Below are 11,322 nucleotides of genomic sequence, written 5' to 3'. Positions count from 1 at the left end.
GATGACTTGAATTTCATTAAAAATAATATAGTATTGAAATACTAAATTCTGATAGAATACAAATTGATAAAATGTTTTTCCCACAGTCTCCTCCGCAGCATTTACACATTTTATTTTATTATTATTTGTTATTATTTATATCACATGTTCACTGGTCAAAACATTAGATAATGTAATTAAATTATAAATAAATGATTTGACTTCTAAAACCCCTTTTAAGGGACACGAGGATAGTTAATAATAAATCATGGGGCCATTCAAAATCTATAAATAAGGATTATGATGATGATATGATGATTATGATTTGATTATGATGGTGTAGCCCATCATAATCAAATACAAATCAGCTGAAGAACTATAAAAAGTTCCACCTTTTGATTAGAATTTATTTTCCAATATGTTTTAGTAATGTGGTTATTGTCTGCTGGGTATAGGACTACACTGCATTATACTGACGGTAAAGGTCACCTTCAACAGTAATCTGATCTCAAAGCAGACACAAAAACTCTTGACCAATTAAGTAGATTTTATTCACAAAACAAGGTATCATGCAAGCCTGAGATACAAATCAACAGAATACAAGTCACAAAACAATGAAGGGACATGGAGGGAGCCACAGAGCTAGGGAAGTGCTTCGATTAAAAAAAACAGGTCCTAAAGGGCTACACTAGGAAGAGAAACCACACAAACAAAGAGAAAGCAAAGTCTATCCTCCCTACAAATGGAATGACAAAAAAAAAAAAAAAAAAAAGACTGAACTGGCTCTAACTTACACTAAGTAGAGAGAAAAAAAAAGTATATTCTCTGGAAGGTGTGGACTGGAAACAAAAACTGGCCAGAAACGGAACAATGAAATAACTCATGGCAGAATTAATGCTCTAATATATCACAATGCTTTCACTGGAACTGTGCCCTCAGGTGTGATATAAAAAAAGTGGATGGAAGGCAGGTAAAACAGAAACATAACACTGCAATATAATGTAAGAAATTGACATGGCTGTGGTACCAAATATCTAAAGGGAAGATTATTTTCTGCCTGTGAGATGAGTTTTTTCTGTGAACATGATACATTACTGTACTCCAGCTTCCTCCAAAGACACACACGTTGGATTGGTCCGGAGCCAAGACTCGAACTACAGATTTGTGGGACATTTGCTCTAACAGAGTGAACAGTCATTGTTGTAGATTTTAGGTAAATGGTAATCCTTTAAGGATTGTATTAATTACTACAAAGAAACTAACATTGCAATTTCAAAATCAAGTTGCAATTTCATCTCCATAGTACTTGTTAGCTTTAGCGGGAGCAGCTCAAAGAGCAGTTGAGGCGAGAAGATCAATCATAGTCATTTACTATTGGCTCGTATTTGAGTTGTGGCAATGGGGGTTGGTTGAACCAACATGGAGGGGAGAGAGGGGGTGCCACTTGTGCAGGGACTCCCTACTTGGTGCTTTGAAAAGAGTTGCATACCTTGTTGAATGCTGTCGAGGCGTAGCCTTTTGGGGAAGAAAAGAAAAGAATCACATGCGAGACAAAAAAAGGTGGGTGGGGTCGTGAGATGAAAAGTGAGTTTTTATTTATTTATTTATTTATAATCTTAAAATTGCCAGATAGCATCTGCAATTTCCTGCCACAATTTAACCAGTAGTTTACGTTTGGCTGACATGGTCTTTTATCTAGAGGTGAAGCTGAGCTCATGGTCCACAATTTCATCCTGTAAAAACTCATTCATTTTACATTCACACTTATGCTCTTTACGTTGTACACTTTTTTTTTTTTTTTTTTGTAAATGCAGGGAAAGTTAAGAATTTTCATTGAAAGGCATGGTTTTGGAAGGTTTTGAGAGAGCACTACAATGACCCAATGAGTGGAATCCAAATACATTGTGTATTGTAATGTTTATAGTACTGTGGCATGACAATGTGTGTAGCGTGAATGAAAAACAGAGAATCACATCTTAAAACTGCATTTCAGTCTTGACCAAAGAACTGTCAGTTTCTGTTGCAAAGGATTATAAGAGCCATTTACTGTACGTAACTCCAAAACCAAAAATCACTCAGGATCATTTTCGATAGATATCACAAAATTAGGCCTTAAAAATCAGACACAGTCAGTGATATTCACTGAATAGTGATCGGCTATGTGTTTACCCATTATGGTAATACAAAGGGACAAGCTGATTCCATCATAAAATCTTTATTTTCAGTACCGTTAATGGTTTAACTAAGTCATTAAGATACGTTTCCAGGCCTCCATTGTTGAGGTGAACCGACTGGAGCACTCGTCACAAGGTAGTCAGTACCCATTCTGGCGGTAATCCCTGAAACCTTTGTAGGACACCAGCTGTGTGGGATGCCGTCAAGCTGAAGAAGGAGTGCTATCGAGCCTCTTTGGCTCATGGGACTCTGGGCCCAGTTTTTGGGTGCAGTCACGCCAAATGGTATCTTGCTCCCAATGTCGTCACGGCAAAAAGCCCAGAGTCTCAGGAGTTTGGTGAGTCAGTGAGGCCAACAATGTCCGGACAGGTTTGAAGAAATGAATAATATTATAGTGACATGAATTTTTTCTCAAAGCATAAATCCGGCTCGTGTGTTCTTTTAGTATGTTTCTAGTAAGGTGTGGAAGAAGGTTTAGTTGAACTTGTGTAGTGTAAGCTAGCTCTGGACGTTGCTTTGTTTTAATCCACTTTGTAACACTGATTTGTTTCGTTGCTGCCAACAACATTCTTTTAAATAACGTTGCCTTTCTTTCTTTCAACGGGCTAATGAGATTTTTACCTGTTTTTGTTTTTTTTTGCCAATCAAAGTAGTGTTTTAAACAGATAATTTATAGCTAGGACAGTAGCTCTAGGTTCTGAAATGATAGCAACAATTTTTACTTGTGACTAACTTACTTTAGCAAATCAAATCCAGCTTTTTTTTATTTTTGGTGGTGATGGATTGATATATTATATGGTATATCATATATTTTTGAATACGTCATATGGTAATAGTATTTACTATTTGAATGAATAGTTATGTTTTCAACACGATCATACTTTGCATCCATTCATTTACCCCATCTGACTCAGGGCAAAAGGCAGAGCACACCACAGACTACGGTACTTTTCAGACTCGAAGGCACATCAGACTATAAGGCGAATTAAGCGAAACAAAACAGTCAGATAAGCCACTTATACACATACCATAATATTATGTTGAATTTTCAGGCCCTTTTTTAGGGTAGTCTAAATGCTCCGACTATCTGGCTTCGTAGCTTACCAAAGCCACACTAAAACATTTTGACAAGTATTTGAGTGCCGTGTACCAACTAAAATCGGTTAGAGCTCAGTAAGCACATCCAGAATACATAAATAACCAGACCGGATTATAAGGTCCACTGTCGATTTTGGAGAAAATGTAAGGATTTTAGGTGTGCCTTAGAGTCCCAAAAATATGGTACAATCACCATTTCATACTTATCTTACTCTTCAGTTATCCCAACCTGGATGTTTTCAGAATGTGGGAGGAAGTCGCTGTTCCCACGCAAGCATGTATTGCACAGGAGGCACACAGCAAAGGTTCCAACCTTCATAACCATTATACCACCGGGCGTCATACAAGATTGTGCTGGTGTCACTCACTGCATTTTGTGCATCACTGTTATTGGTCTGCCAGCAATGAATCCACTGAGAAAAGTTCTTTGTCATCGAGAGGGCAGAAATGGAAACATTTGATTTTTTATAAGTTTTTAAAAAAATTCTTCCCTTGTAGCAATAAATCAAAATCATGATGTATGTTCACCAATATCATCAATATCTGAAATCAGGGTTACTACGGTTACCCTCTTCACCACAAGGTTCAAGTCACATGGAAATACTGTAAGTTCCAATCTATTTCAGCAAAACAACTATTTAGTGATGCTTTATAAGATATGTAATGTTATACGACAGGCTACAATAATATAGATATCTATGTGACATTAATTGTAACATATCTCTAAAGTTTCAATCTATTCTTTTTACTTTAATGTGGACTATCATTCAGCCAACGGACTTTAGTCCTGTTGAAGCCATAATGGTTCTACCCCACTGGGGACTATGGGGTGTCTATGTCTCCCGCAGTCTTAAGTAGCTCCTCTAAAGTCTGTGTAGTTTCAGGATGACCAAATCCTCCCCTCAAACAATACTGCTCCGCTTGGCTAACGTATTGTTCGGTCTGTGGGAACCAACTTCCTATATTAAGAAACTGGGAAAGGGACTGAGCAAATGTCTTGCTTGTTCTACCACTTTCCACCGAGATAATAGTGTCCTTAGAGCGATGAAAGACAGTGGAAGAAAGATGCACAGTCTTCACACTTCACTGGGTCCCTCTTTCTTCCCTCCATCTTCTTCTAAAACGTTTTTCCTTCCCCTCCAGCACACACACTTTTCTATTGAAATGGACTATGAAGGCGGCGATCAAAGGCGGGCGTTTGCCACATACAGCATTGCAAATACAACCACTGTACGTGTTGACCCACACAGAAACCTTTTGCACAACTCCAACATATCAAGATTTTCACTTAACAAGTATTTTTTTTTTGTTGGCACGCACATCATTTGTAAGAGGTGAGGGGTCGAAAATGGGTGATAATATATGTGTATCCCGCATCTCGCCTAAACCCAGCTGAGGTTGACACTAGTAAGGACGTGCTCTGGAAAATGGACAGATGTAAACTTCCAAAGGCAACTGTAGTGTAAATATACATTTTCTCCCAGTAATGGAATATGATTGTTTAGATCCATTTTGAAATTAAGTTACATGATCTCGTTGCACGTACAAAGGTTGTATTTAGCTACTCCCAAATAGGTGAGAAGTCAGCTGAAGAGGTTGAAGGAGAAAAAAGCACGCAGTTCCAGACAGCAGTGGCTCCAAGCTCCTCAAATCCTGCCCTGATCAACTGTGGAATCATCCAGCACATGTTCAACCTGAGTCTGAAAACGGGTAAAGTCCCTCAATTGCAGAAAACATACCGTTTGGTTCAAGTAGCAAAGACCCAATATCCTAAGGAGCTCAACAACTATAGGTGGTGTTGACCTCTCATCTGATGAAGACCCTTGAGAGATCAGTCCATCTGAGCCCCTTGTGAGGGCCTTGATGGACCTGATTCAGTTTTTCCATTAGCTTAGCATCAACCTAGAGGATGCCACCTGGAGATGGCCAGGGGCACTATGAACATAACATTCTCTGTTTTCTCCTGTGTTTCAACTCTATGCAACCCAACCCATGGGAGGCAAACTGGAGGGTGCAGGGTGACCCATGACCTAACAGCTTGTATTACAGTCTTCCACACTGACTACAGTATGTTAGTATGCAGAATTTCAAGCCCAACGTGCTTTTGTGAAGCACCACAAGGAACTGTCCTGGCTCCTTTCCTGTTTACCCTCCATACAATGGACTTCGAGCTCCAACACTTCCACCTGTCACATGAAGAAATTGTCTTTTATCTCTGCCGTTGTCGGCCTCATCACTGATGGAAACAGCCAGGAGTACAGAGACCTGATGCATTGAAATCGTGGGAGAAAATTAAAAAAATGGCTCCATATCAACATCGAAAAAAAAAATTTAACGGGGGCCATCACTCACCAACTGAACTGAACATCCACAGAACAGACATTGAAATAGCCTCACCCTACGGTGGAAGTACCTTGGTGTCCACATAAAAAATAAACTATACTGGAGCGACAAAACAGAGACTCTTTACAGGAAAGGTTGGAGCAGACTCTCTTGTTCATGAGACTGAGGGCTTTCTGTGAAGTGAGAAATTGTCACGCACCAAACAGCTTGTATTTACCATAATTCGGCTAGCTGCACCTCATTCAAGGTTGTAGTTGGCTTCTTGGCAGCCTGCCTGACCAATATTCTTCTAATTTTTGGTTCATATTTGGAGGGATGTGAGTGTTGACTCCTATTTGAATGTGATTTGTTAATATAATGTTGAAAATAGCCTCCTCTTCAATAGATACTTTTCACTGACTTCACGCCGACCACGTGTTTTTGTTTACAGCGCCATTTTGGACGGCAACATCGTGTCTACATATCATGGCGAGGAAGGTATCAATGTATACTGTAATCTTTTAACTACGGTTATCGGTTGAACTTTTATCTTGAAAGTCCTTTGACAAACAAACACTGTAACCAGAGGCGATTAAGGCACTTGTGCTGGCGTGAGGAATAAAGAAAGAAGCCACATGTGAAACTCGAGACCAAGTATCATCTCGTTATTAGATTGAGCTTTAGTACTTCTCGCATATACCAAGTGTGGTGTGATTGTGACTGTGTCGACGTCAGCGGGGCGCGACGAGACTGGACGATGAGGAAATGAGCTAGAGAGGTTGTGGGGGAGGCAGCAAAATAAATATCACACACGTTAAAAAGTACAGTTGGACTCACGTCTACGTTATTCAATAACACGACAGCAAGATTATAACATGGTGTCAGAGTGACAGTAGTACAACAACAAACTCACGAAAAAAGAAAAAACAGACAATGAGTAGGCGTTCGGTGTTCCAACTCATCCAATTTACCCGATGCATGGCGGAGATTCAAGCAACACGCTGAAGTCATGTCCACGGGACCGCCTAAAAAAGGAGCTTAAGAGGAAAAGTGCAGTTTCCTCCTGCCTGTGGATCAGCGATAAAGGACGGGAGGTCAGCAATACGTGGACAGTGACCGGAGACGAAGATAAGTTGCTAAAAACTTATAACAAAAAAATATCCGATTATCTCACTCTGAAAGCAAACCCCATATTGGTAAATACAAGTTTCACGAGAAAGCACAAAGGAACTGTGAGTCATGTGAGCACTTTGTGACAGAACTCAAGCTGTTGGTTAAAGACTGTAACTACACAAACAGCGATGAGATGTTCAAAGACCGCATATTTTTAACTACCAATTTACCGAATGTGCGCGAAAAGTTACTCAGCCAGGGGCCGGAGTGCACGCTCTAAAAAAAAAGCAATCGACATAGCCCACTCCCACGAGTTAGCAAAAGTTCAGCTTAAGGCTATGGTTAGCGACGTTATCCACCCCAAACCTGGAAATTAAAATTTCACTGCGGGTGTTAGTAGGTATATTGATAGCCCAAAGACTTCCTTAAAGATATGTAAAAAGTATGGAGGATACCACAGTAAATTTTTCTGTCCGTTCTTCCAACCATAAGCTACACAATGAAATACCATGATGAAAAGGGCGTAAGTTGCTTATAAGCAACCCAATATTCACAAAAAGATCACTAAAAAACGGGAGTTTTATTGTAGGTTTGCTGCCCAGTAGGCGTCATAAACAAAAGTCATGTGATTCATGACGTCACGTGAAAAGTATCTATTATAGAAGTGTGCACCACACATGATCTCAGTTGTTTAGTTGTTCTTTGTGTTGTTAATTTGTTTTTTCCTTTAATTGTGTTTTACAAGGTTATACAGTATTTCACATTAATGGTGAAAAAAAGTTTTCAAAAGGTTGATCTAAAAAAGCCTGGCATTTGAAAAGGGGTGTGTAGACTTTTTATATCCACCGTAGGCACTTTGATTACTAGAAAGGGGGAAATACTCATTGGGGAAGTCTCGTCTGTCAAGACACAGTGGCAATACTGGAATTAAACCCAAAATGCGGCTATAGAGTAGTTAAGAGGAAGTCATTTGGAAGAAACATGGCCTCTCAGTATAAATAGCCTGTACAGGGCATGTGAACTCAGAGATTAAGCCATCTTTGAAGTCTGCCATATATCAGTTCAAAACTCCCTTCCCCTGTTCTTTAAACTAATAAGCTTAAATCTTTCAGCTCAAGTCTTCCAACAGCTACGACCATGAAAAAAGACAGGAAAAAAATAACTTAATCCCATTTTTGATGATACATTATGTGCTGCTGAAGAGAGCGTTCAAAGTTGTCCCTAAAACTTAAGTGACGAGGAGGCAGCTGTGGATGGAAGAGCCATCCATTTAACAATAGCATAGGCAACTGTATCGAGACAATTCACAAGGGATGTTAGGAGTGTATGAAGGAAATGTGCCTCAGTTGTCATATGATAGTTATATTTCAGCCAAGCCACATTCCTCAGATCTGACAGCAGCAAGCAATGTAAATACAAGCATAAACTCATAGTGACCCCGTGTTCTGCATTTGCAGCACTCAGCAGCTCAGCAAGCACAGATTAAGCTCGGAGAAGGAAGGCGGCCGAGGGTGTAAGAAAAGGAAAAATGAAAACAGGGTGTCAGAGGAAGAGGAAAAGAGGATCAGAGATGCCAGTGACAAGAGCTGTGAGGATAGATAAAATGAAGGGAGGGCACAGACTTAAGAGTCAACTGTCATTCTCCTGTAGAGAGAATGAAAGACAAGGAAAACAGCAGCACTAAGATCTGGTTTCAATGGCAACTAGAAACTGTTCGAACCACTGTGCAAACTTCAGCTAGGGGAGAAAGGATAGCCAGAGAGGTCAAAACTCATGTTGATCCAAGAAGACCATCAAAGTGAAACAAACAACAAAAAGCTACTTCTCAGTTTGCATGACAACAGCAAGGCTGTTATGAAATTAAGTTTTTATTTTATCTATCCATTATTTGAGCCGCTCATCCTCATGAGGGTCGCAGGACTGCTGGAGCCTATACCAGCTATCATCGGGTAGGAGGCAGGGAACACCCTGAACTGGTTACCAGCCAATCGCGGGGCAAATAGAGACAGACAACAGTCGGACTTATAATCACACCTTGGCGCAATTTAGAGTCTCCAAATAACACATGCTCATTTTTGGCATGTAGGAGGAAACCGGAGTGCCCAGAGAAAACCCACGGACGTACGGGAGAACATGCAAACCTCGCACAGGTGGGGCTGGGATTTGAACCCTTGCCCTCAGAAATTATGAACGCACTAACTAGTCATCCATCGTGCCCTTAGGTTCTAGGCTGGATTTATCCTCCATCGTTCCAGTGGCGGGCGGCATGGTGGATAAGCTGGTAAAGCATTGGCCTCACAGTTCTGAGGTCCAGGGTTCAATCCCGGACCCACCTGTGTGGAGTTTGCATGTTCTCCCCATGCCTGTGTGGGTTTCCTCCGGGCACTCCGGTTTCCTCCAACATCCCAAAAACATGCAACATTAATTGGACACTCTAAATTGCTTTTAGGTGTGATTGTGAGTTGGGCTGCAATTGGCTGGCAACCAGTTCAGGTTGTAAACCACCTTCTGCCCATTGACAGCTGGGATAAGGCTCCAGCACTCCCCGTGACCCTCGTGAGGATAAGTGGCAAAGAAAATGGATGGATGGTTCCAGTGAGACAATTCGGATTTTTGCTCCCAAGTGGCAGAATTCAGGGAGCATTCTAATGTGGATAAAAATCACTTAATCGGACATCTGTCAATATGGCTGCATCATAAAGAGAAATAATGTTGCACAAATATTCCAAACTAAAGGCTATGCAATGTTCACTAACTGAAATATTAATTTACTTTGCTATTCTTTACATCCATACTGTTGGTTGTTACAGTTGTGTCGCTGATGTGCACTTTGGACTGAGACGGTCATCTTTGAAGAAAATTATGTTGGTCAATTGAACTGTTAAATTACACCCAGCAGATGGAGCTAATTTTATTACCGGGCACACAATCCCACACCAGCCACTGAAATGATGCTAGATGAAATGATGAAAGATGTTAAATTTTAGTGTAAAAAAAAAAAAAAAGCTAGATTTTTGTTTATTCTTGGTAGCTTGATAAACTCGCCAGCGTCCTTTTTCCAACTGTAAAAGTGACCACTGCAGTGATTATAGATTATTGCAAGCTAAGCTTGTGCGTATTTAGAGAAAATGTGTGGGTGGGGGCTGAGAACAATTTCATATCCAAAAAGGGGGTGCTGCAAAAAAAGTTTGGGAACCACTGGTTTATTGCAAGCAGAGCAAACAATAGTGAAGATGAAGCAGTGGACAGCCTTGCTGTTGCTATGAGGGAAGAAGGCCAGCGAGAGGGAAGGTGGAGGGTTAGTGAGACCTTTTATCTACTTGGAATAGTCACATGATACGCTTTCCAAATCACCTAGGACATTACAAGAGACAAAAGGTTATACATAACAAGAAATCTCTTTTGCAAGAGTGTCTTGGCCAAGAAAACAGCAGAGATGTTATATAAGATGCCATAATCAGTATCTTGCATGCGTCTTCTCTTTCACTTACCTCAATTTGTTACATCAAAGGGTAAAAAGTAAATAAATCCTCTCCCTCTATGATGCAGTAGACTATACCACTACATACAACAATCACAATAAGGAATTCATCCATCCATTTTTTTAGCCGTTTATCCTCACAAGGGTAGCGAAAGTCCTGGAGCAATTCCAAGCTGTCCTCATGCAGGAGGTGGGGTACAGCCTGAACTGGTTGCCAGCCAATCACACCGCACATGGAGACAGACAACATTTGCACTCACAATCACACCTGAAAGCAATTTAGAGTGTCCAATTAATGTTGCATGTTTTTGGAATGTGTGAGGAAACCGGAGTGTGTGGAGAAACCCCACCCAGGCACGGGGAGAACATGCAAACTCCACACAGGCGGGCCCGGGATTGAACCCTGGACCTCAGTACTGTGAGGCCAACGCTTTCCAGCTGTATCATTGTGCCGCCACTATAAGGATTTTTTTAAATTGATACCTCTTGAACAGTGTCAATCAAAATGTTAATTAACTTGGTTAATTACTGCTCTTGTATTGCATACTTTCATGCTGTGGAAATGGGAAACTATTAGCTGTGAACCAAACACTTTACCTGTATTCTTTCTTTTTTTTTTTTTTGCTGTACCTTCAAATCATCTTAATATGACTCGAAACGATAGTGTAATTTTGCCCCGGTCACTTCACTCGATTGTGAGATGTTCTCTTCTTTGAAAAGAGCTTCCGTGTCACAAGCGGCGTCGGAAAAATCAGATAAACCTCTGTTGTTCCTCTCCCATAGGAGGTGCATCTCTGTTTTTAATGGCGAGTGTCCAGTGTGAGATCTGCTGATGACGTAGCAGGCAATATGACTAACACTTCGATGTCGAGTGAGACTTCCGGAACTTTGGGCATGGATGACACGCTCTCGGCTTATATTAATTTTTTTGTATAGACATTGAAGTGAATCATGTTATGTGTATTTTTCATTACAATATCTATTTTACAATGTTTATAGGCATGTCACTGGGGCTTTAAGTACCGGGAATCAATTGTGAAAGGTACTAATGTTGTTTTTGAACCCTGACCTTGCAAAGTTCAGTGCAATCTTAATGGAAATCCTACAATGTAAATGAACTGACTAATCAAATAAATCATAATAACCAATTTCTT

The 11,322-nt window shown here is 40.4% G+C and overlaps 1 long non-coding RNA gene across 1 annotated transcript; it reads right to left on the bottom strand.

Moving 5' to 3' along the window:
- Positions 1-541: 541 nt before the first annotated feature.
- LOC133505257 (uncharacterized) lies at positions 542-10,426 on the bottom strand. The gene is made up of 3 exons (XR_009796191.1): positions 10,179-10,426; positions 6,546-6,641; positions 542-1,494 (listed from the first exon to the last, which is right to left on the bottom strand). It is a non-coding gene; the product is annotated as an uncharacterized LOC133505257 (long non-coding RNA).
- Between the last annotated feature and the right edge of the window lie 896 nt (positions 10,427-11,322).

This window comes from Syngnathoides biaculeatus, chromosome 8 (assembly GCF_019802595.1).
Source record: "Syngnathoides biaculeatus isolate LvHL_M chromosome 8, ASM1980259v1, whole genome shotgun sequence".
Classification (NCBI taxonomy): domain Eukaryota; kingdom Metazoa; phylum Chordata; class Actinopteri; order Syngnathiformes; family Syngnathidae; genus Syngnathoides; species Syngnathoides biaculeatus.
Note: the sequence above shows the minus strand (reverse complement) of the source record. Positions and strands in the feature narration are given on the sequence as shown.